The sequence below is a fragment of the Dreissena polymorpha genome, chromosome 1, assembly GCF_020536995.1.
Source record: "Dreissena polymorpha isolate Duluth1 chromosome 1, UMN_Dpol_1.0, whole genome shotgun sequence".
NCBI classification, from domain to species: Eukaryota; Metazoa; Mollusca; class Bivalvia; order Myida; family Dreissenidae; genus Dreissena; species Dreissena polymorpha.
In genome coordinates, this window is record NC_068355.1 from 195,192,217 (window position 1) to 195,219,835 (window position 27,619).

Genomic DNA, 27,619 nt, shown 5'->3' on the forward strand with positions numbered 1-27,619 from the left:
TCCGGGTCCGTAGTTGTGAACTTCCCCAATAGCGTCGCACAGCCACCGAACCAGCTTTAAATTCCTGTGGTTAGAAAACAAAAAAAATAAGATGCTAGATCTTTATGCTAGGAAGATGTAACTCGTTTTACGATTGATTTTTTTGGATGCACTACTTAATTATTGCAACAATTATAATATCAGAAAACAGATTGGTTCCTGATAAGCGTCATATCAATCGGACGTGAAGTAAAAAATGTGACGTCATTGTATAATATCATAAGGACTATTCCTAAAAAGGGTTTTTAATGCATGTGCGTAGAGTGTCGTCCCAGATTAGCCTGTGCAGTCGGCAAAGGCTAATCTGGGACGATCCTTTCCGCTTGTATGGTATTTTTAGTTTCAAGGAATGGGCTCATTAAGGTCATTGGATTCGAAAACCTGGAAAGACGGATTATTTGTGTAGTTATTATAATAATAAAATTCATTATGAAATATACATCTTCCGCCCGGACAAGTTGTATTATGCCAAGCTGTATTCTGAAGAAACATACCCGGCTTTTGAGGATCTGCCGGTGACATCAAGGGTCTGATCTCATACACTGACGTCACCGGTGACATAATACTGCACGTCGTGTCGGGGTCGGTAACGGTGAATACACCAAGTGACGTCGCGATGACGGTCGAGTCGGAAATAGACGGAGATGTTCCGGGAATTCCCGAAACGAACGTCGGAGGCTGAATAGTAAATACACTCATTTATTATTATTATTATTATTATTATTATTATAATTATTATTATCATTATTATTATCCCACACCCCGCACCGCCCCCAACCCCGCACCGCTTTGTCAAGCTCAAATAACTCAGGAATGTGTGGACCCCACACCCCGCACCGCTTTGTCAAGCTCAAATAACTCAGGGATGTGTGGTTCCCACACCCCGCACCGCCCCCACACCCCGCACCGCTTTATCAAGCTCAAATAACTCAGGAATGTGTGGACCCCACACCCCGCACCGCCCCCACACCCCGCACCGCTTTATCAAGCTCAAATAACTCAGGAATGTGTGGACCCCACACCCCGCACCGCTTTGTAAAGCTCAAATAACTCAGGAATGTGTGGACCCCACACCCCGCACCGCTTTGTCAAGCTCAAATAGCTCAGGAATGTGTGGACCCCACACCCCGCACCAACCCCACACCCGCACCGCTTTGTCAAGCTCAAATAACTCAGGAATGTGTGGACCCCACACCCCGCACCGCTATGTCAAGCTTAAATTACTCAGGAATGTGTGGACCCCACACCCCGCACCGCCCCCACACCCCGCACCGCTTTGTCAAGCTCAAATTTCTCAGGAATGTGTGGACCCCACACCTCGCACCGCTTTGTCAAGCTCAAATAACTCAGGAATGTGTGGATCCCACACCTCGCACCGCTTTGTCAAGCTCAAATAACTCAGGAATATGTGGACCCCACTCCTCGCACCGCCCCCACACCCCGCACCGCTCTGTCAAGCTCAAATTACTCAGGAATGTGTGGACCCCACACCTCGCACCGCTTTGTCAAGCTCAAATAACTCAGGAATGTGTGGACCCCACACCTCGCACCGCCCCCACACCCCGCACCGCTTTGTCAAGCTCAAATTACTCAGGAATATGTGGACCCCACACCTCGCACCGCTTTGTCAAGCTCAAATAACTCAGGAATGTGTGGACCCCACACCTCGCACCGCCCCCACACCCCGCACCGCGTTGTCAAGCTCAAATTACTCAGGAATGTGTGGACCCCACACCTCGCACCGCTTTGTCAAGCTCAAATAACTCAGAAATGTGTGGACCCCACACCTCGCACCGCTTTGTCAAGCTCAAATAACTCAGGAATGTGTGGACCCCACACCTCGCACCGCCCCAACACCCCGCACCGCTTTGTCAAGCTCAAATTACTCAGGAATGTGTGGACCCCACACCTCGCACCGCTTTGTCAAGCTCAAATAACTCAGGAATGTGTGGACCCCACACCTCGCACCGCCCCCACACCCCGCACCGCTTTGTCAAGCTCAAATTACTCAGGAATGTGTAGACCCCACACCTCGCACCGCTTTGTCAAGCTCAAATAACTCAGGAATGTGTGGATCCCACACCCCGCACCGCTTTGTCAAGCTCAAATAACTCAGGAATGTGTGGACCACCCCACACCCCGCACCGCTTTGTCAAGCTCAAATTACTCAGGAATGTGTGGACCCCACACCCCGCACCGCTTTGTCAAGCTCAAATAACTCAGGAATGTGTGGACCCCACACCCCGCACCGCCCCCACACCCCGCACCGCTTTGTCAAGTTCAAATAACTCAGGAATGTGTGGACCACGGGCGATTTCTTGCATGCCATGGAGATAACACACACATACATGTATTTCAATTTTTAATTCAGTCAAATGAGAAATTTAGGGTACGTTCGATCCTGTTATATTTAATATAACAGCCATGCCCATGACTGTAATGGTACATAACTCAGAAATTTATAGATTCTTAGGCGCTTTTTGGGGGACAAATAAACGGACCGACCGACCGAGCTTCTCCTAAACTTCGTCCATGGCCCGGATGCAAGCTCATGTGGGAGAAAATAAAAAAATAAGCCTCGCTCTGGGAAAACCGGGTGTAATGCATGTGCTTAAATTGTCGTCTCACTGTGCGAAATGCGGAATACACAGGCTTATCAGTGACGGCACTTTCCGCTTCACAGTATTTTCACTAAGAAGAGGTTTCATTTAAAAGCGGAAAGCTCATTAGAGAGAGAACTGCGAACACTAATCTGGAACGACACTTTACGCACATGCATTAAGCCCTTTTTTCCAGAACGCAGCACAATTCTACACGTACCGCGTCAAAAATGTCCACGTTGTAACTGCTGGTGATTTGGTCCGTCCCGTCACTGCACGTGATTGGGAACTCCACCAAAAACCTAAAAGGTCGGAAGCGTTGTTGAAAATTATCGATATTCACTGAAATCAGTATACCAACACGATTCATCTCATTGAATGACGATATATTACTTTCATTCGCCCACTTTGATTCCACTTTGAACATGCAAGGGCTCTGCTTTGACCTGGAGCAGAAGTTTGAATCTGTGTAGAAGTCTTACATAAATTCTCAACTTGGGCTACCTAAAATAAATGCGGTCATTATTCATATAACTCGACGTGTAAGGCAAGTTATTCAAGGTATGCGGAGTTAGGGACATTTGAACTCCAATCTCGAATTAAAGAAAAAGGAAAATGCTTTCTTTGTTAATGCAATGATACTCAAACAAGAGGTAACACTGAGGGTGATTATAAACCTAACCTACCGCTTTGGCTTGGATGCTGAGATTTGACGATGAATTGTTTGTATTGTTTTAATTGTCCTTGTGAAAACATATCCCAGCATGATGGCAACAACATTATTGTCCCATACGTTCTTTGATGAGTATAATAAATGTAAATGCATGTCTTTATACTACACATGATTGTCTTTTATTGTACTAATCATAGCGTTTGACCTTTCAAAATATCGATACAGAGAGGTAATTACGCATCACTTAAACCAAATTACGATACACGATCATAATGGTCGCACTGTAATCATCTTTACACTTATATGTATACTACATTATTTGAGATTGGTTCGTGTTTATGGTTAAAAAACACATAGTATTCTAAAGAGCAAAGCTTGTGTTCGAGTGTATTAAAAGTCACATATAAAAATGAATTATTAATTGGAATGTATATAATACGAAATAACGAGTTATTTGATTCTAATGTAATCTGACAACTATGAGAATTAAATGTTACGGTTCTATCAGAAGGATTATGGATTCATCTGGTGCGGTTTATTATTTATCAATTTTACAAAAATAAGCATACTATATTTTTAAGAGTTAGAATCTACGGGATACGTTTTATTTTACAGTTTTTTTCAGTTGATAAACAACGAATATAAGTTCTTATGGCGTTAGCCATTTTTTTTGTAAATGCACAAATCCGAACGAACACTCGTTGTTAATTTATAAAGAACGATAAAGTAAACGTCATTGCTTGTAGGTTCATGCATGGCAGCACTCCAATATAAGTCTGTTTTGTAGTAATTCACTTTATTTAAAATTAAAAAGCTATTTAATTGAAATATATAGATAATTAACACGTTTTTTAATCTGAATAATATCATCAAACATTACTTCGTTCGTTTTGGCCTTTTTGTCAAACTAATAATTATACAGTTAGTATGTTAATTTTATGCAATGTTGGGTATAAATAAAAATCATTATTTTGTTTATATAATAAATTATTAAAACAACTTCTCTGTATTAACAACAACTACAACTATAAAATAGTCATATAACTATATAAACAATTATATCAATGCAAATTCATTATTTACAAAATGATAATACTGGTCTCTGCAATATTACTCTATGCGGAAAGCATTCCAAATGACATAGCGCACACATTCAGCACATCCAAACAAAATTAGGATCGATAATCTCGCCTAGTTCACGCACACGCGACATCATATAATGCCATGCAAATATTATTTCAAAGGGGCATACAGACTAAGGTTTCCATGAACGTTGTTTTTGAAATCTCATTCCGAAACGAAATTTGAACGAGGTTAAACGTATGATTGGTGAAATGCATATTAATCGATAGTAATAACATAGTTGCACATGAACATGTTTGTTTTGTTTGACTGCGAAGTAAGGTAAGATTAAGGTTATTGCTAATTTATCCTTAAGCAAAAACGTGCTGTTAAACTTAGTTGTGTAAACTTGAAAAACAATAAACATTCCTGATACTGCTTACATGTGTAACACCAAAAACACCTTTTAACTCATCGTATTAGTTAATAGGTAAAATTAAGTTTATTACAAACCCGCACGCTTACAAGCGTCGGTAATTATTATAACAGTGTATATGATGTTTTCGCCGCATTGCCGACGCCCTTGCAGACGAATTATAAGCAATTTCTGAAATAACAAAAACACTGAGGCTAGAATCAAACATTATCGATCTAACAATTCCGCTATTCAACGGTTTGATATTTACTTCAAAATTCATTTTAAATTAACGACAGATCGTTTAGAGTTCGTTCGACGTAAATATTCGTTAAGGTGAGCTTGTGTGAATTTCACTTGTAAACGGGAGTATGAGTAATAAATGAACTGCTTATACAGACAATATGAACATGTAAAGTTAAATTTTATATCATAATAACAACGTTATTTTTCTGGTTGAAGATGACTCGAACAACGCGAAACAAGCCTAAACATACAACACGGTAACAGAGGAAAATGTGGAAAATTAATACAGATGTGGTATAAACGTTAACAGGTGATGAAGAATTTTCACTCAGACTTTCACGTGTTCTTGATGACCACACCTTTAGTGAAGACTTCAAAAAACCTTAAAAATAATAGAAATATAACTATTATGAACTTGAACAATCTTATATACACCAAATGTTTGAATACAAAAAAATCGAATTAATTGTTTTGGAAGTCAAATTGAAGGATCAACCACGAAATGAATGAATTCCGACACTGATGAATTATGGTGTATTAAAATGTTTCATTTGATATTGGATTCAGAAGAGCCGGCGGTGTCGTTTAACAGTGAGAGTGTTATGAGCACCCAGTGTTGTGCATCCCAGTACTGTAAACGTACTTTGAGTTAACCGGTCAAACAAGAGGATCATTTTCGAAACAACGTGTGTCCAAGTGAACATTTTCAACTGAAAATATTTGTTTCAGATTTTTTTAAACCTAAAATTAGAACATAGGACACTTACAGGTAATATTAACAATGACATATTGTTCGACAGCGGGAGGATGTAATATAACAAAGTTATTGGCACGGACCGACGCAGCGTTGCGGAGAAAGAGATCATGTATACGCATTTTACTGCAAAAGTATACCGCCCGAGTGCAATTTTGTTATTGATATGCCCGCCATGGTTACTGGCCCTCCGAAAAGACGTTGAACAAAGCCAAGAGGTATGGCGTCTTTATTGTTCCACAAGAACCCCCCCCATAGTACGGCCATTTGAACGTACGATAATGTTGAGAAAAATGGCGTTGTTTTAGTTCGACAGAGACTCCCCAACATCACGAATATTTTTAGAAACGATGGTTTTAATGATTATTGGCGAATATCCACAATTTTACAGAACGACAACTTATGTTCAGTTTGGGCGCCGTACATCTCAAAGCATATGTTCTTGCAAAAAATGATCAGAAAAGAGAACTTTGCTAGGTATGACATCGACAAGATGAGCACATGTCATTTCAAGACAGCCTTGTTTTTTGCTGTCGAAAATTCCCCGCCGGATGTGTGGAAAAATGAAAATCTTGTCAATTGTGTTAAGTACATTCTTTCGACCTTGAGGCGTTTCTTAACTCGCCGGTTTTTTCCACATTTTACAATTGAGAAAGTTAACCTGTTTGATGGGAAAATTGAAAGACACGAGTTCCCGCAAATTCTCAATACACTGTCAGATATTGTGATGTCAATACCTGAAACACTCGAGAAAATACAAATGGATAGTCTCGGGCCGATACTTAAACAATATATGAAGAAACCAATCAAAGAAATAAACTTGGATCATCAAATAAGGTCAGCATTGTCCAACTATATGGTTTTACATTTTCGCAAATTTCTTCCTCCTTTCGATCGATTTGAATTTAATGACAACGGTGTCACTATGAAACAAATTATCTTTGTAAACAATATATGGTTCTGAATCTACACTGTCCACGCAATCTAGATAAAGCACGTAAAGGTACAGATAATTGGAACTACGCTTTGCACAGTGTGATCTCAGTTATGGCGCATATTTAAATCGGGACGCAATAACTGTCAAGCCGCATGAATAGTTAGCTGGTCTGGATAAATGCATAGTTTCCTGGTCTGTCAAGGCAGGCATGAATGGAGCAGAAAACTTGTTTCGTGAGTCAATAAAATCGAAAATGGTTTCCTGCTATATGTAGTATGCTTCATTCCTTTATTGCGTCGATGATGTTATTGCAGCGAGTGAAATATTTGACCAGGTGCAGAATATAATACAAGAAGAGCAGTACAACAATGTTACCAAATGTTTTGATTCACCAGCGGATTCCTTGGTATAAGAAAGGACAGCCCAGCAACCGTACGCAGAATCTTTTAAACAAATGCACTATATATTTATGTTATTTAGAGAAGCAGAGGCAATGTGTGTTCCTTAATTCCTGCGATATGAATTTAACCGACCCTGTATCGGAACGACAGATCCAACGGGCCTCCCAAAGCCATTTACACACCCGATGACTGTTCTTCTGTGCCAATTGAGACATTCCTCTACTATCTGCAGTATCTTGCATACAGGAAACTCAACAAAGAAACCAACGCACGCGAATGCGCCTAAAACATTGGGAGAGCGTTCAAAGCTCTAATTCCCTTAATTGAAATTGAAAACGGAAAACAGAACAACATACGATTTCGAAAGCATTTCGATACATCTTTGAATATGCTTGGTCATTGCTTGGAAATGGAGGGGAAATTAGTTTTTGCTTTGCAGACTTGCTCACATTCTGTACAATGGAAACGTCAACAAACTGCGACCGTTCTGTATATGCTTCGACTTCTGTGGCAGCATGTTAAAAGTCTGCGGAAGATTTGACAATTTTACTAAGAAGTCTAAGTTACACGCAATCTTCTAACTATATAATGTATGAGAATCAACCCTTTTTTATGTACTGAAGTTAATTTACACCCCACTGACTTCGTTTACCTTTACGCCACACACCTACCATAGTTTTTTAGATGTAAAGGGCAAAAATAACGTGTATGTTGTTCTCATACATGTGTACGTTGCAGTTTTAAATCGGGTAGATTTCACCGTAAAAATGCAAAATATTAAGGTATATTATATGAAAGTAATATTATGCGTTGCAACAGTATTTATGATATAAATCTTACAAAGTATTTTAACTAATCTGCAATTAGAATTATGTTTGATCGTAGACAGGTTATAGTATATATCACTTTGTTTATATGTATTATCCTGTCAACAACTGCAGTAGCATCCATTTGTACATTATTTGTTGTATTAATTTTAACATCAAACTTATCATTGTTTATGTTCTCCCAGTTCAGTTGACGTACAACGATAATGTTAACACATTAAACTGAACATCTCAGGAACAGTTAACTATTTGTTTAAATAAATTTTAATAAAGCATGTTGAAGAAGGATCATGGACTTCTTTGCGCATTATTGGGTTACTTAAAGCGGTCTTATTCACTATCATTAATAATTGATAGCATACGTCAGCTAGTTCTGTAATGCGTTTCGTTTTCGTTATCATTCTTTGTGATCTTTAGAAAACTGAATACATTCTATCGACTGTCAATACTTTGCAAATACAATCATATATCAGCACCGAGGTTTTTTGTTACGGGAATAAACAGAGCTGAATGTATTTCGTTTAAATTTGAAACCATTTATTTACAATCAATTTAATTCAAGATGAATGCCAACGCGTCCAAATACATAACCTATCAATACAAAACATTAAAATATTCATATACTGTTCATTAAATTGTGTATTTGTAAAGTTTTGACTTTAATAAAAGTTAAACTTATAGTTATTATACTTGACCAAGTTAATGTTAACACTAAGTTTCTACAGGCGAGTTTAGATGCACGCTTTACACAATTAGTATAATTTAGGTAAGGTGTGGTATTGTTCATACATTCATTTGCGGAATATGCTACAATTTTTATTCATATGTTTATAGTTGCAAGTTAAAACAACACGGTTTATTTCGCTCTGGTTTTATTGAATGTTTTATATTGGTACTAATACAAATATTATGTTCTTCCATATGCCATTATGTCGATCAAGCAAAAATCCCCTAAAGTGTACATGTTATGACAAAATATAATCTGCCATGTTCAATACTTGCAGCTAAGTAATACAGAAACTTTAGCGAATCGCTGTAATATGTTTATAATAACAATGATAGAGCGGTTTAACAAAATGAGGGCACACTTTGAAATTAAGGCAGTGGGCGTAAAATTATCGATTATGCATAAGGTTTAACTGGTTAGTTGTAAACTACCTTACTCGTGATATTTCCTACGGCAGACGTATGTAAGCCTGTCAGATATATACATTCCTTACATTCCGAAAAATGAAACATAAATTGTAAAATGAATGTGAGCAACGCTTTTGAGGCAAACGCCCTTTTAAAGGTAACTTCAATCACGAATGACGACAAAAAAATTTCTAAAAAAATACCGCTTTTTTACTATTATTAGTTTATATTGATTACAATATCACGACTGGTATATAACATTACTTGAAAAAAGTTGTTAAGATTTCATATTTTCAGTATATTCGGTCATACATTTTACTGGGTACCGGTTCCAGGTAACTACCAGTTCACACCAGTAGATTGGTCATCATCGGCACGTGGTTTACGTATTTTATCTAACAGCTCGTAATCCGAAGAATTCCAAATACTCAAGAACCGCGTCAACCACGTTGCCATATGGCAGACTTTCGAATCTAAGGAACTCCAGAATATGATCAAATATCTTACTATCGCAGTCGATCACGTATCTTCCATCCTTGTCTTTGTCAATCTCTTGACGTCCGCTAATCATTGAAGCCAACATACTTCTAGGGTATTTGGTCAGTGTGGACAATTTTGTTGTTCTATATCGACCGTCAACATTTAAATCGATGACATTTGGGAACTGAAAAACAATAGAATGCATTGACGAATATATGTTTGGTACGGTAAAGGAATAAACCGGCAGACCGTCAAGCAGACATATAAACAGATTGAATGAAAGTCTCATTAGCAGTGTGTTGACATCAATAACCCCAAAATAACCCCATTGTTCGCCCTGAGCTTTAAATACAGTAGACGTCTAGTGCGCTCAACCCTTTTTGTCAATAACCACTGCCCCGGTCTGTTAACACTTTATATACTTTGCACATATACGTTATGAGTACATATTATCATCAGCATCATCAATAAAATAGTCCTTATTCAATTCTCTATGTTTTATTTTAGCACATTATTTTCGTATGCAATCTATCATAACACATACAAAATGAAATGGTGTTTGTATCTGATATTGTTTTTTTACACATAAATGACAAACACATACGTATTATGACGCCCATATGCCCGTATGTCTTCAATGTGCAACGGGGACCGACCTCAGTGGAAACGCCATTAATTGAGGTATTTTGTTTTATGTATGGTTAAACATGTGCACGTGTGGCATGCCATTAATGCAATATTCTTCACACAATTCAGACAACGGACCTGAACTTAATATGTTTAAGAAAAGTTTGCATGTCTATACGTATACCCCATACAATACTCGATAGTAATAACATATTCATGTAATGGCAAGCGGGATGCTTAAACCTACTGCTTATTTCTTTTTGTATTCTTGTTATTTTAGTTTAATGACAGCGGGATGTATTAGGACCAATGGCTCAATATTAAGCTCACTTCATTACATTATGAAACCTTTAGTTTGAGAGAAATATACACAACGCAACTATGACTAATTCGTTAACATTAATTTTTATTTGAGCGAATTATGTATATAACATATTTCGACATTCATTTTCGCAAAATAACATACTAAATTAACATTAAAAAGCATTATGCATGCACTTCAATAAGAAATTATGTTAGCAATAACATCCATAAACTTATGATTTCTACTAGTGCAGTTAAATCATAAGAATTCGAATATTGCATATTTACATATGACGGAATTGTGCATCAGCTTTATAAAACCAACACTCACGTCTTGGCAGTAACATCACGCCTATGAACTAAAAAACTAGACTGACTATATGCTTACCGTATTATTTTAATATTGCAACATTATACACTTGAAGATAATGAAGCCCATCATTTTATCACAAATGTGCTCAAAATGATGCGAACATGCGGGTTTGTTACTATGTGTTTTTCCTCCTTTATAACGGTTTCCTCTAAATTAGTAAATAACACACATCGAATTGGGAATAAATATATTTATAACTCGAATACTGAGAAAGCAGTGCATGTTTCGCGCTAAAACATAACTGTACTATATCCGCTTAATAACATTTTACATACGATACATATCCAACCGCGAATAATTGTATTTACTCATTTCTACTTGCGTTGATACATTTTACCCTTTACATCGTGTAACTCTCTTAGTCTTTAAATCAGATGTGTAAGTTTTTGCTTACTTTAAACCACTTCGCCTCCGTAAACACGATGTGTATGGAAATATCTGTCTTAGAATTTAATGCTTTTTATACGTTTAAGTTTCCATCAGACGTTTTAGATAATGGTGTTTAAGACAAGTACGTAGATCGTGCGCTTCTTCCTGGGCGCTTTTACAGTCGCGGGGCGTATTTGATCCGTTATATAATAATTTGATTAGCTATTTCACTAATAAATACTTCTCACACAGTTCAACTGTTAAGTGTCTAATCGTTCGAAACATACCACATGAGTAACGTAGGATACGCATCAGTTTGATTTTGAGGTGGAAATAAATACCTGTGTTCTTTCTTCATACAATCTTGGACCTGGCTCCCCTGGCTTTAAGTTCCTGGTCTAAACGTCACAAAAGTACATGTAGTTTTTAGTGGAACTAAAACAAAACATTCTTGAACAGGAACTATGGTCTAAGGTCGCCATGGTGCAATGGATTTGGTGTCCGCCTAGCGACCGGGAGGTCACGGGTTCGATCCGCACCATTGGAACGTTCTTTAGATCTCGCCCAAATACAACAAGTACTGGCTCTAGGCCCAGGAAACGGACACGAGAGCGTTTATATAAGCCTTAGGCTTTTGATGCTATCGAGCTAAAATAAAGAGGTGTAAACTAACAGGAACTAAACAAGTTACGTTGGCACACATGGTATTTAAGGATCATCGCTTTCAAGCGCTCAATATTTCTTATGTACACCTCACCACCAGTGTAATTGTTAGCCCTATGCACTTACATAACTAGTTCCATTTTTGGAACTTTAACATGTCATTAAACACATTAATCTATACATCGTGTTTACTCGGATTAACGAGAGGATTGGTTTATGGACACTGTTATAATTTTGATTGTTAGCGAAATGTCGGATTTTACTCATTCTCATTGTTTTATTTAGCTTGTATCACTGTATACGTGTTTAACGTGTCGGCATCCCCAACAGCATGATAGGGATCAACATATATTTTGTTCAAATACCGATTTGAGAAAACACTCTTTATTGTTTAATGATCGGAACATAATTGCTGTTTATTTACCCGCCTATGTTAAATAATGCGATCTTAGATTCATCGCCGAGGATGCAATCTTCAGTGTATTTTACCTCAATACTTCCATCATCAGTATATTCAATACCAAACTGTTATTGTAAGAGGGCTAATATTTTTGCAACGTTTAAGTTACGAAGATTGCTCTGTGTTTAACCTTGGAAAGTAAGTTGTCTTTCCGAGCCATTCGTGTATGGAGTCTATGTGTTATATATAATTATTATAGCAATATATATGTATACGTTGCGGTAGATATAGTTGATACAATACCTTCAATTGTCTTGCCGCTTTATCCATCAAGCCATTTCGGGTACATCGCTAACTTTATATCCATAAATGTGTTATACAGTTTGTTAAACCTAAACACTACGCAAATAACAAACTCAAACACAACAAATTGACAAATTGATCATTTTTAGGCATCTGACTATACATGTACTTGCAAAACTATATTGAAAATAACTTACAAATAGTCATAGATATGGTGACTAAAAATGTACGGATGGTTTACTTGTTTTATATATCAATACAATCGTAGGAAACACTACTTTTGGGTATAGTAAAACTGAACGTGAATTCACAAATGTGTTTTGCACAACGAGTTATCTAACGCGCATATATTAAACTGTCCTCTCTGATTATTAAACACTCGATTGTGAAACTAGCTCACTACATTCGAGCAAATCATATTAAGTTTGTTTGTTGCTTTAAAAGGATATTATACGATTGTATATGTGTTAAATTGTAATGTTTTCATAAAATTATGTTAACATAACATAAAATAGGCAAGAACACGAATTTCATAAAATGCAGCAAAGATAGAATTAGCGCACTTAGCCGATTGTATCGAAGATATTTCGTGAATATTTTCCTTCAATAACCGAAGCATTCGTCTTTTTATTAGTATCGGAGTTAGTGTTCGTGTGTCGTATGAATGGATATCGTTGCATGAAATTAAAATCGTATAACTAAATTTAGATTCACATCGTACATGCATGACATACATGCTGGCGAATTCGACTGTTCAGACATTTTTGATTTCAGAATTAAGTATCTTGCTTATTTCGCTTGTATTGTCAAATGTTCTTCTTAACTTTTATTTTAATGTATATTGAACTATATGTATAATAAGTATTATACACATTAAATATAAATTCATTAATATTTGACAACATCGTATAATCACCTTTTAACGTTGATGTGTTATGACATAATTGTTAATTTTTATGGAAACAAATATATTGTTATTACTGAATAATCTATGATGTTGTGTGTTTTATTGTACATTTTGATAAACGTTACAAGTTTATGTTGCGTTAAATAAAACTTTAAAATACGAAACACACTGTGAAATGTAATTACAACATCAATTCGTGTTAGAATGTTATTCCATACAATCTTCAAATTAATACAAAAAAGATAGACCAATACAATTACTTCGCAAAAAATCAATGGACCGAAACGAAACTCACACTTGATCTGTAAGTCATGTAGTTTGACTTATATACCAAAAATCAGCTCAAATCTGAAAGCATTTCAGGAACAACTTCCGGGACACGGTTATTTTAGAATTTCCAAGTCCAAGGCCAGCAACACATAAATCAATTAACCGAAACATAACTCACAATCCATCTGTAAATAATGCAAGGTGGACTCGCATGCTTGAGTTCAGCTCTATATCTGAAAGCTTTGCGCAAAAGACTTCCGGATCACGGTTATTATCGATAAAATGCACTGTACATTCATCACTTTGAGCGCCTTATAAAAATGACATATTTTAAAGTTTAAGACAGTGGATTTATATAGAATATATAGAGGAGTCGCGCAGTGCATTTGTGTCCAGGACGAGCGAATTAAACTACTGATGCAAAAATTGCGTCTTAGCTTTCATACTAAATATTACTAAAATGATTGTCAGCGTGGTAACATTAATTACAAAAAAATATAGTAACATTTGTTTATCCACGGTGCCTATACCACGTGACTTTTTGAGATCTGTGTGGGGAGTAAAATATCAACAAAAGCGCGACGAAGGTAAGATTTTTAAGGATAACTTTTTTAATATGTCACCATTTTTAATGGGATAAAGTGGAGAGCCCGCTCATTCATGATAGTTTTCTATAGGTATCATGATTTTATAAAACAAATAAGTATTTTTTCAGTAAAGTGCAACCGCGCGTTTGAACGGTTAGAAAAGGGTAGGATCAGTGTGGGGACATTATTTATTTTTTACACAAAAACATCACCTCTGGTGAAATTAAGAAATAAATTTTATGGGCGGAGCTTACACTATATCATTTTCCATCCATTTTCAGGTTTCTGTTATTTATTTACGAAACAAAATTCAAGAAAACTATTCTTACAGTAATATGATCTGTGTGGTATACGTTTTTCAACGGATCTGTGTGGTATACTGTTTTTAAGTTTTTCAGTTCTATTTAGTTGTTTAAAAAAATGCTTGTCAACAATGTATTTGAAACTGGATTTTTAAATGCGCTAGCATGTAAAACACATATATTGCTGCAAATTTGTTAAGCTTTATAACATCCAACTGGCCACAACTCATAAACAGAGGGTTTAATATACAAAAATGTTCGTCAGGGTCTGTAGATTTCAGAACAAGATGTCGTTTTTCTGGAAAGTGCTGGAGGGCTTAGAAATCCAAGATGGCGTCCAAGATGGCCGCCGTTTTATGATTCAATTACTTATAAAGATGAATTGAATATGTTTATTGAAAATCTATATGTACTACCTTTAATATCTGATAGAAGTAATCCATTGATATAGGGCGGCTTCTACCAAACAGATCACCAAGGTCACCAAAGGTCAAGGTCATTTCATGGTCAAAATGGAAAAATAAACGAAAATTTGAGTATTGACATATCATTTTCTTTTTTAATTCAAATGCTTTACATTTGCTGTGATAACTAACCTCTTTATTATATTGCCACATTTACAAGCTTCATTTTAAACAAAAGTAAATGCCTAAAATTGTGTTGATAACCATGGTAACCAAGACTACATACGCTATGTGGCCATTTTCCTGGTTTGTGGAAAGTCATTTGGCATTATAACCATCAAGTTTAATAAGTTTGCTTCTAATCGTTAATAAATACTTTAAGACTTATCAAGGCAAATGTAAAGAACAGCTATGCAGTGTTCCATGTATCATATTTATTCAACAATCAAATCTAACCAGGTATAAGTGCTTGATACAGACTCATAAACGTTATTTACAAATGTTGTAAATTATGAGGTTTTACATCGTTTTTACTAATAGAAATGATGCAAATTACAAAATATGTTTTAAAGTTACAAACACTGAAAAACAACTCCTGTAAACCAGGAAGTGACTGACTGTCAAACGTCCTACTTGTTGCTTTCGGAAGACGTGGAATCCTCGTTGACTCGGCTGGCGCACTGCTGACCAACATGCTTGTCATCGCATGAGTCGTCCTTTTACCATCAACTGTTCGCTCATTCAGATTCCAGTTATCAGCAACTGCCACTACAAGCTTCCCCCTTTGGTCTCTAGGTAGTATATTGTCTGGTACAATGCCACCAGAGTCTGTTATTTTGTGTGATGCAATGTTCTGTTGGGCTGCTAATGTCAAGAATAACCGAAGATCTGGATATGAGATGGAATAAACAAGAGAGTACATATCTTCAATCAGATGGCGGCTGCCAAACTCGTTGTTGAGTTGTATCTCTAAGCCCAGGTGTTTAGGGGATGGGTTTTACGTGACAACTGTAGTTAGGTCACAAGCAACAGCTAGACATCTTGTAATGGTCTTCTCAGAAGCTTCCTTGTAGCATTTTTGTCATTTAACCAACACACTGCCTTGTAGAGAAGAGGCTCCACAAACTGCTTCTGATCTGACAATTTGATTTTTTCTGGAGCGTAAAAGAAATCATCAAATTTAGGTTTATTCTCTATAATTCGTCTTCTCAAAATACCCATCGCCTTATGAACTACAGCTTCATCTGTGTCGTCCTCTGACTCTGGTCGTATGAACACTCATTGTCATCTTGAATGACCTGTTCCATCTCCTTTGACTTCTGACAGCATCATTAATAGTCAAACTAGACGAACAAACTAGGTCAGGCTTTTCATGCTGATGAATAAAGGATACCTCTGGCCATAATTTTTCAAACAACTTTTTCAAATTGGAACTTTTATAAGAGTTTGCATCATTTGAACATCCTTCTGATTCAGCAATTTCAACAAAACGTTTTTTTAATGTAGGAAAGAAGAACATCTTTTTATCAACAACAATAGAATGCTAAAATTCATTTTTAATTATCTCGTCAATTATTGTGTATGAAATTGGTTGGTTTTCAGAAGTGGCCTTATTGGGTGTCAGCCCGGAAAATGCATAAGTATTACACTGGTAGTATTTAGTCAAACAACCTTTTTTCTATGATATCGAGTCTCAATGGCTACAAGATAACCATTTGGAACACTTGCCAATCTGTCAATAATGGCTACATCATTTATTGCAGTAGCAATATCTTACACTTTGCGATATATAGAGTTAGAGTCTGAATATAAGAGGTTTCAACTAGGCCAAACAAAACAAAATGTGTGTTTCGGGTAACCCGACCCTACCTACGACTTTGGTCCCGACCCTACTTTTTTTCGTCTTGTAAAAAAAACCCCGAAAAAAATAGTGCCCGGAAATAACCGCGCATTTGCCACTACCGCTATCGTTATCAATCATCCGATTTTACGCCCGGCAATTATCGATTGCATACTATAATCCAGCGTAGAATTTCATAAATGTCCAAGGATACGCATAGTATTGACGATTTTGACAGACACGCTCCATTATCCGCAAAGAGTCGCGTTCGCACATTTTAATCCCTTTTGTTGAAACATCGCTGTCTACACAATAGGTCAGTAGAACCGCTAAGCGTGTTTTTTAAAGGACCGGAACTTATTTCATACTCGACCTCAAAATCATTAGAACTAATGTTCTGAGCAAGTTTAATGATAATTGGACAAAATGATATGTGTTTTTAAGTGTTTACATGGTTTCCCAGACGCAAAAGAAGAAAATCCAGACCGGAATCATTTACAAACTCAGCCGAGATATCATTAAAAAATGTTCTGATTGAAATTAATGATGATTGTCTTTAAGCGCGTCCACAATATATCACTATAGCCTCGAACAACTGCCTCACCTCCTTGTTTCACTATAGCCACATAAGAAAACTGCCCTACCCAACAGCGGCCATGTTTTTAAAAGGACAAGGGCCATTTTCAAACTTTGCTGATATATCATTTGAAAAAAAAGGTTCTATGCAAGTCTCATAATGATTGTGCAAAACATCTTCTAGAGTGTCACAAGGTTTGACTATACCCATGTTAAAACAGCTGCTACCCCCTCCCGCAGACAGCCATGTTTTTAACGAACAAAAATCGTTTGCAAACACTCTTCTGATATATCATAAAAACACATGTTCTGGGTACGCTACATGAAGATTGTGTAACACATGTTTCTTCTAGAGTTTTCACAAGCCCTTTTTTCGGCGTAAGCTGTATTAAGCCAGCTTTTCACCCTGACTTGACCTTTGTAAGTGTCCAATAATACTCAAATAAAATTTCCCGCGGCTAGGTACGAATGAATACACTTCATTTATTCCATTGGCTGATTTGAGTATAACACCAGAACATTGGAAACATATCCGCGTCTTTGTAACACTGTTTTACGGCATGAAACAATTTTATCTCTAATGAAAAGGCTCAATAGATAGAACAGTTTTACAATCAATTTTCGACATAAATACAGTTTGTGCGTTCACCTTTTATTTTCAGAGAATTACCAGCGCAAAAGCGTTTATACTAAAGGCTATGTTGTCATATTTAGTACTTACTTGCATTGCATTTCAACTCGCGAGGTTTCGGGTCAATTCGCGGCCATTTGTGAAAGTCAGAGTTTATATACAGTTCATCACCGGAGTTCGCAGAAGGGGTTGCGAAGTGTTACACCGGTCTTACTGACAATAACGTAGTGACTGTTATGCATTGCATTCCAATCCGCAAGGTATCAAGGTCAGTTTGCGGTCAGTTGCAGAAATCTTTATATAAACGCCGTCTCGTAAACTTTGTGCACTTGAAGTCTGTTTTGATCAGAAAGATACTAAATAAAGATATTCGGCGATATTATTGTGGTATGTCAATCATCGATTTTTAATATGGTTTCAACATTTGCATGATAAGGACCAATTTTGATAAAATTAATTAGAAATATTTATCCATTTAGACCAGTTTATTTATGAGCACAATAATTCACTATACTATAATTATGCAATTAAATAAGATTCGAGTATTGCCGGCTGACCTATATGCACTCGTTTATTTTCATGTTTCTTGTGTTTTTCTATTCTGTAAATATAGATATCTGAGTAATAATATCACATAAAGCAAAATAAGCCACGAAATCTGGCGCAGCACCCCGTAATTGATTTGCTTATGATGTAGCTAAGAACTGCGCAGAAAAAAAGCATCCGCTACTTTTTATCTCATAGAGATAACTTTTGATCGTTCATAAACATCGACCACAATCAACGCCGTATATCTTTTTTTTAAAGATATTTCTTGTTTAATCTGACCTAGTGACGTTGTCCGAAATATCATTGCGACAAATGTGCTGAAAAATTTCGTGAAAATTGAGCAATCCATGTGTGCTCTGAAGTGTTAATATGGTACATGATAACGAACAGACGACGCACACAATATTGTCACAAAAGGTCTTCGTGAGCAATGTGTACTCAGATAAGATAAAATCATTGTGCACACATCAGCAGTGAAAACAAACAGCTTGGCGAAGAAATCAGAACATGCTATCAGTAGAAATCACTTGATGGGGATAATTGTCTTTACATTTGGGCATAGTTATGATTTCCCACACTTAATGATAATATCCTTGTTTTTGGAGAGCTTTTCAAACAAACTTCTCACAGGAGGCCAAATTGTTTTACCGCCGAGGATTAGTTTTATGACTTTTTTGTCTGACTCAGGAATTAATTTCAAGCAAGGATGTATTTGGACACAACTTAAAATATAAGTCGGGTGAAATTACAGAAACATTTGCCGAACAGCGCCAACGAGCAGAAGCACACTTTTGGATCTACCTTTAATCCAATTCCAAACACACTTGGAAAAAAAATGATTTAAATGAACACGTTACTGAAAAAAAACGCATTGTAATCGGTAGAATAACGAACAATTTGCTATAATTAATTGCATAGAGATAGAATTATACAAGCGATTGCGCTAGAAGCCTTAAGAGTTAATCGATTAAGTACACACGCAATAATAAGTAAACATATATATCGCACCAAGCGCTTTTGAACAGACACATTTTTTTTCGTCAAACAAAATTCGTTTCAATGAAATAAAAGACACTTTGTTTTATAAGAACTCATTATAGTTTAGCGAGACTCTTTTTTCAAACGTTCTGTACTGTGACACTGGTATCATCGAAGTTGCAAACTGTGACCTATTTCGGCTTGAATCAGCAAGCTACGACTTATTTTAGCATGGGTTATCAAGCAGTAGAGGGCTATTAGTAAGCTATCTTCACCCTCGAATATAAACGAGTTCACTCGCATTAATATTTACTATTCGAATACAGTATTGCTATGGGGAAAGAAACACACACGACAGAATTGCAGAGTATTATGTTCATGTATATATGGCTTTTTCAGATTGAAGTCGAAGATCTGGGCAAAATTTTGCAACAATTTAATTTGTCAACCAAGTTTTACAAGCAATGCAGTTAACCGCCCTATAATAATTTTTAAACTGAGCACTGTTAGATTACAAGACAAACGCGTTGGTTTCTGTCCACTCGAACACATGTAGCTGGTAATTTGCTCCGATTAGTGCAGATTAACTGAGGACTCTCCATATCACGTATGATAAATAGGCTCTCATCTTTGTTTACTTGTCAGGATTACGGTATCCACCGACGGTTTTGATCTCAAAGTGAGTAAGAATTATCTGTAAGCATCGACTGTTTTGGAACAATATCTTGTTGAGAACATGGATGTGTAGAATCTTGCAGAAATGAACCACTTTGTAGCATCTATTGACATCAATGTCAAGCATGTTTATACTTGGAGATTAATCTCCCAATATTAGTATTGTGCCTTATTCATGATTAAATTACATGTGCTGACATATATGTATGGAGTGTCTCATTTAAAACAAATATGCAAAGTTTTAGCAAGCATAATATAATAAGTACACAGGTTATCAGATAATTTGCAAGTAGAATTTTACAAGGTTTATTTAAAAACACGTTCAAGTTAAAAGTGGCAAAATGCATTATTTCATTTATGTTAAATTAAAGTCAATATATCTGCCCATTAAACTCTTAACAATTGTTCCATGATTTGGAATTGGGTTAAAACTAATTAAGTTTAAACTTCATGAACGTTATACGTGATGCATTTTACGTACATAAACTACAGCCATGACTTAACATACCCTCTCACCACTTTGAAACAGCAAACAAAATTGTGTCTTGAACATCATACACTTCATGTTATTGCCATATTTCAAGTTTAAAATCTATCGCTTGAGAAATATGGAAAAAAAATCACTTCACAAACGGAGAAAATTGTATACCTTTGCTATAATAGGTTTACTATCAAGGCTAAATATCTCAAGAACGTGTGGATCACTGCTCATGAAAAAGTGTCTTGCACATCTTCACTTTAAAGGGGATTACATATTCCAAGTTTTGATTAAATAGCTTGACAAATGAAGTTGCTCAACAAACTTTAAACATTTGATTCGGACAAACGAACAAACCCATCATCCGACCAACCAATCGACCGACCGCCCAACAGCGTGACTCCTACATAACTCCCTGTCAAACTTCGGTGTATAATCAATTTTGTTTTTTTAGCTCACCTGAGCGATAGCTCGGGGTGAGCTATTGTGATCACTCAGCGTCCGTCGTCCGTCCGTCCGTAAACAATTTGTAAACATCTTCTTCTACTAAACCATTGAGCCAACTTCAACTAAATTTCATGTGGAGCATCCCTAGGTCATGGGACAAAAGAATTTTTAAAAAAATTTGATCACATGACCAAGATGGCCGCCATGACCATATATGGTAAAAACCTTAAAAAATCTTCTTGTCAGAAACCGCTCATCAGATTTTCAAAAAATTTCACAGGGATGACCTTTGAAGGCTCCCCTGAAAAAGTTGTTCAAAGAAATTTGATTCGTCAAAAAACATGGCCGCAGGAGCTCGTTGAACTTTGCATGTTTATTCGTTTTTGCCTATTTTGTAAAAACTTTCAAAAATCTTCCACATTTTTTGTCCGATCCTTTCCAAATTTGCACAGTGTCTTTATATCAATGAGGACACGAACCCTACAAAAAATGAGCATTATTGGTCCATTTAGTACAGAATTACCTCCCCTTGAATTGAGAAAATGGTGTTTATGCAATAAAGTCCAAATTTTTCATCCAATACTTTCCAAACTTGTTTTAATAATTAGCAATTAAAAGCCCACATATAGATCTATGAAATTGACACAAGATATGGTCAACGTACCGCTTATAATACTTTTTAATAGTGCTATTTTTTTCATAATTTTGTTTTTCTAAATGCTTTTCAGTAGATAAAAGTGGCCTAGTATACGTATACAACTAAAGCATGAAACCCAGTTGACGACGACCCCTATAGCTACATACGAGCTTGACACAAGATTGTCACTGCACAGTTTATATTTTGTCTCTAATATATATATATATATATATATATATATATATATATATATATATATATATATATATATATATATATATATATATATATATATATAAATATATATATATATATATATATATATATATATATATATATATATATATGAGAAAGAAATTGTTCAAACAGTGTAAAACATGAGTATCTTATATATGAGAAAGAAATTGTTCAAGCAGTGTAAAACATTAGTATCTTATACCCTAGCGCTTTCGACTATACGTCTGTATATCTGTATACACCCCTGAAGAAGATGTATAGTCGAAAGCGCTAGGGTATAAGATACTCATGTTTTACACTGTTTGAACAATTTCTTTCTCATACATATACTTATTTCTTATTGTTCTTTTATCCTCATGGGATCCAGTGTTTTTGAAAGGATATTCGTTGGTGTTTTATTATATTTCTCAACCATATATATATATATAATGTAGTGATACTAATGTGAGCATGTAATATACAAAATGTTTATTATTGCTTCAAACAGTAAAATTGTGAATGTGAATCGAATTACGTGTCAATGTTTTTCTAACAGTTTGAATAACAGTTATAAAGGGGGTTTATTCCGCCTGTCTGAAAACTGGAAGGGGGTTTGTTCCGCTATGGAAGGGTGTTTCTTCCGTTTATGCAAAATGTGAAAGGGGGTTTCTTCCGCTATGCTATTTTTAGGGAATGGTGTTTCTTCCGAAGGGGGTTTATTCCGGGATTCGTTTTGACAACACCCAACACTTAATCCAGTTTCGTTTGGATTTTCTGTTGCACCAGTATACAGTACAATAACTGTTTCAATGGTGACTTATGTAAACGTCCGTAACGATAAATATACATTGTGTTTGATTTGCAATTAATTTTGAGGAAATGTCAAGTTCCAAATCATTCGCTATATCATTCTGCTAAAATTTACCACGGAACATTAAACGCAAATTGAATGCACGCACGCGTTCCATGCGTTTGACGTGACGTTGTTCATGTAGGGAATAATTTGCGCGCGCTTTTCTCAAGAGAAAAGATTAAAACACACTGTACATTTACAGTTTGTTTGAAAAATGTGATAACGTCGAGTAAAAATTAAATAGGGTAGAGTGTTTCAGATTACAAATTTAATTATGCGCATTTGAGAATTCAACAAGAAACGGAATATGGTCCAATTTCTAGGACACGCATACTTCGGTACGATGTTTTTTTTCCGGATATTCCCATTGCAAAAGCATGTGAGCCATCGCAAAACCAGAAAAAAAATACTTACCCTACCTAATTTTTTTTTCAGCCGTTTCCCGAAACACATTTTTTTTTGTTTGGCCCTAGTGACCAACTTCTGCTAAAACCTCTTGATGTATTGTCTCAATGACGGCTGCACTTTTCACGACAAATGAAGCGCTGTGATTTCCAGTCAAAGTTCTCAAAAGTGGACCTCGTCTTAAAAAGGTGTTCTTGTGTTTTCCTTGTCATCCATTGTTGAGTCATCATAGGACCATCTGGGCCTGAAAAACAGAAATACATATGAAATCCTTTGCAGAAAAATTTGAAGAGAGAGAATTTGAAATGACATTAATGTTCTACTCTCAATGATCATGTTTGAGAGAAATCAAACTATGATATTTATGAATATCATTATCATTGTCATACCAGACCAGGATCACCACATGGTTGTCATATATGTCTTCAGTACACTCCTCTGCTTCATTTTTTTGAAGCAAACAAAAATCATCTTTGATTAATTATAACTTGCCTGTGTTCCCATTGTAAGTACATTTATATCTAACTATTAAGTATACACAAACCTCTTTTATAAATGACTGTAATAATGGATCAACAGAATTACAATTAACAATATATACTTTCATACTTTGCAGTCATATTAGATGTTTAAGCTCTCTCCAGATGTAGCCATGTTTTCTTCCCCGAAGACTGTGGCATTCCCTTGGCTGATGAAGTTCTTTTGTCGAACCTATTAATATATTCCAAACTATAGTTTAGAATAGGCAGAAATTAACATATATTAGGCATACACAATAATTCATCAACAGAAAAAAAATATTAAAAACTCAAATAAGTTAAATTAAAAGATCATAAAATGAGTGAAAACAATGTCTGCTTACTAGTACCTATCCGAGTACTACTCAAGTTTTGGAAAAACAAATAGTAGCACCTCTTATTTAATACAGTGTAGGTTTCATGTTAGGGTTTCAGATTTTCAGGCACACTACTTTTGCATGTATTCAAACGGATTTTAGTAAATATATGTGATGAATAACATCAATGACATTGCAGACAAATTTCCTTGTGATGATGTTTGAGAAAATGTTTTATCAATTAAAATCTATAAACATAGCATGTAGTTATGAAACGAACAATGAATAAACATGTTAAATACTTACCATATTAGATGTACATGGAAATGAAAACTGTGAAAATGACAAAACAAGTTTGACATTGGTGTCTGCTAACTTTTATTTATATGGTAAATTTATATCAAAGGGGAGTAACTCAACAAATGTTTAGTATCTAAAATCAAATAATTCTTTATGTTATTATAGTTGTCATAGCTTTCAGAGTTTAAAGTTGACTCAGTTCATAAAAATGGTATATAATTTCATTTAAATGGATAACATATTACTGGTATAAAATCATAATTTAAGTTTTAAGCTATGAACACAATGTATCAAATGAAAGTACAGTTACAAATCACTTCATCAATTAAAATATTATTTTATGATATCTGGATCGTATTCTTGACCATAAAGTTTTCTTTTTCATTTGTTTTAAAGGATATTAATACACTTATTAATTTTACCTGACTTTAAGTACATTTTAATCAAATACTTGATAGTTATACATAGAGATATTAGACTTTGCCCCCAAAATTGGAGCATTTTTTGCTGATTTTCAGTTAAATATGCACAAAAATGCATTTCATTACATGGTAATAGGTAAATAAAGCATTTAAGATACACATCCCTTTCATTAATGTTGATTTAGAAGGAGGATAGAAATTTTCCCCACATAAAATAAAAGTTGTAATGTATACAGTGAGTTGGACACTTTTGGCGGCCATTTTGGACGCAATCTTGGATTTTGAAGCCCTCCAGCACTTTTCGAACAAATGAAATCTCATACCATAATCTACAGACCCAGACGAACATTTCTGTATATAAAACTCTTTGTTTATGATCAGTGGCCAGTTACTCCCCTAAATAAGCGACTTATGTGTGCCTGTTTGCAGCACTAATAATGGCTATACACTACGCTTGCACCGCTTGTTGAACTAATACATAATTATGATTTACAGGCATGCTGTACAATCCCCATTATAATATTAAAATCTTACGCGGGAGCATCTTAAATCGATGACAAGTCCATGCTTACCTTAAATAAGTGTACACTTTATGTTATTGTATCAAATTCCATTTTTATTTTGGCGCCAAACACTACTGTCAGGTGAAGTAATGTATCGTATATTATTTTTGATATTATATTTGCTTTAAGGTATGGCTCAATGCTCCGAATGCGGAAAAATGTCGAAGACCAGAGCTGGATTATTGCGCCACATTAGGGGACACGCTAACTCTGGAAACTATATATGCTGTGAGAAAGCATTTCAGGTAAGATTAAATACCTTAAAAATAGTAACATTTTTATACATTTATGCTAACCAGATGAACGGATTTTCTTGAAACAACACAAATATACAATATATCCCATCTCTCAGGTTATCATATATTTTGAAATAACTCAATAATCGTCAAATCGTTTGTAATTTAAAACTAACGAACGCTTGTCCTCAGATACTAACATTTTTTAAATAGCGTGTCTACGCATTGAAATGTCACGTGAATAAAATATGTTGTTTTTTCTCAGGATGCCTACAATCTTAGAAGGCTTCAACGAACAAATCACCCCAATGTCACGTGTGTGTACAGTGCGGCAGGAGCTTTGCGGACAAGTACCTACTCGTGGCTAGAGAGAAAAGTGCAAAAAAGAGGGATTGGTGATATGTTACCAGTGTGGGTTGGCAGTTAGGAGTGAGAATGACCTCAGAGAGCACGTCGATACCCACATGCATGACAAGTGTTACAGTAGTGAGGAGTGTTTCAAAACGTACAAACGCAAAACAAACCTTTCTCGATACGTGAGGACTTCACATAAATCCGTGAATACTGATTAAAAATCATAATGGTTTACAGTTTGTCTGTGTAACTTCATTATCGTTTTACGTTATTTAATTCGTTGTTTTACTTTTACTTTACTTTTCAAAATTATTCTAAAGTTATCCGAATTTGATTAATTTTTAGGTTTCGTTTAGTTTGTTTGTGTGTTTTCAAATAATTGTGCAATAATTTGGATGTACGTTATTCATAAATATATCGCATCTGTGATTTGTATTATCGAATCTGTGATTCTTTTTTAATTATAACTTGATTAAAGTTTTGCGATGTTTTATCGTTGGTTTCAATTTTAAATACCGCTGTCACGAGCTAGTTCGATAATCATAAGCAGCCAGGGTTTCTAATACTAGGGTTTTACACGATTGCTTTACATAATTAACTGCCTGCTAATAATTACTCTAGGCCGTGGTAATTGACAGTAAACAATGTATGCAATGTGGTTGTGTATACAATACAATACTCCTTAATTCGAATTACGCGTTGACATTCTTCAGAGCTGCATCCATCCACAACACAGAATCGTACATATATAATCATATAATATAATATTTATTCATTTACTTTTTATATTCTCTTCAAAATAATTAACGCTAAAGATAAGCATACACTTGTTACACTGAATACAACGACATAATTTATAACATGACATTATCACCAACACATGGCGAATGATTGTCAATATCTATACTATATAATAAACTAATGCAACAATATGAATTCCATATATGAAATAAAACACACAAACACACACATATATATATGTTTCTACTATGACCAGTATTTTGTTTTTAATAAACATACCGTTTACCTTAAACTTTAAATAACAACAAAATGACAAGCCAATACGTCTGGTGGATTCTGTTTTATCAGTTTGCATTCCAAATTTGATTTTAAAACATACGTATTACTCAGGAAAGAACATGCCTTTGCTTTTTGTCAACCTGCGTAATATTTGACACAATTTCTATTGCAGAATTTGTGTCAGAATTAAAATGTCCATTGTGTTCGTCTATCCGCATTCTTATTGTTGGCAACAGTTTGCTATCGTTTCGTCTCGCCCGCTCCCACCTTACTCCTCGTGTCCCCTTCTGTATAGCATTCCTGTCTCGTGAAACTGTTTCCTCTATTTTTTCTTCCCTTAACCCTTGTCCGCTCACTAGTGCCAAATAGGTGTTACTGAAATGAATGAATTTTTAAATAATAATAATAGATCTACTACTACTACTATTACTACTACTAGTAGTAGTAGTAATAGTTGTAGTAGTAGTAGTAGTAGTAGTAGTAGTAGTAGTAGTAGTAGTAGTAGTAGTAGTAGTAGTAGTAGTAGTA

The 27,619-nt window shown here is 35.6% G+C and overlaps 2 long non-coding RNA genes across 3 annotated transcripts; one reads left to right on the plus strand and one right to left on the minus strand.

Annotated features, from left to right (window-relative positions):
* Window positions 1-14,237: 14,237 nt before the first annotated feature.
* Window positions 14,238-26,374, plus strand: LOC127864465 (uncharacterized). 2 transcript variants are annotated; one of them, XR_008042048.1, is made up of 3 exons: window positions 14,238-14,370; window positions 25,611-25,726; window positions 25,983-26,374. It is a non-coding gene; the product is annotated as an uncharacterized LOC127864465 (long non-coding RNA). The 2 variants fall into 2 exon arrangements; XR_008042049.1 differs by lacking the exon at window positions 14,238-14,370 and adding an exon at window positions 20,100-20,329.
* Window positions 23,210-24,585, minus strand: LOC127864467 (uncharacterized). Its single transcript, XR_008042051.1, has 3 exons — window positions 24,503-24,585; window positions 23,971-24,072; window positions 23,210-23,605 (listed from the first exon to the last, which is right to left on the minus strand). It is a non-coding gene; the product is annotated as an uncharacterized LOC127864467 (long non-coding RNA).
* Window positions 26,375-27,619: the final 1,245 nt, after the last annotated feature.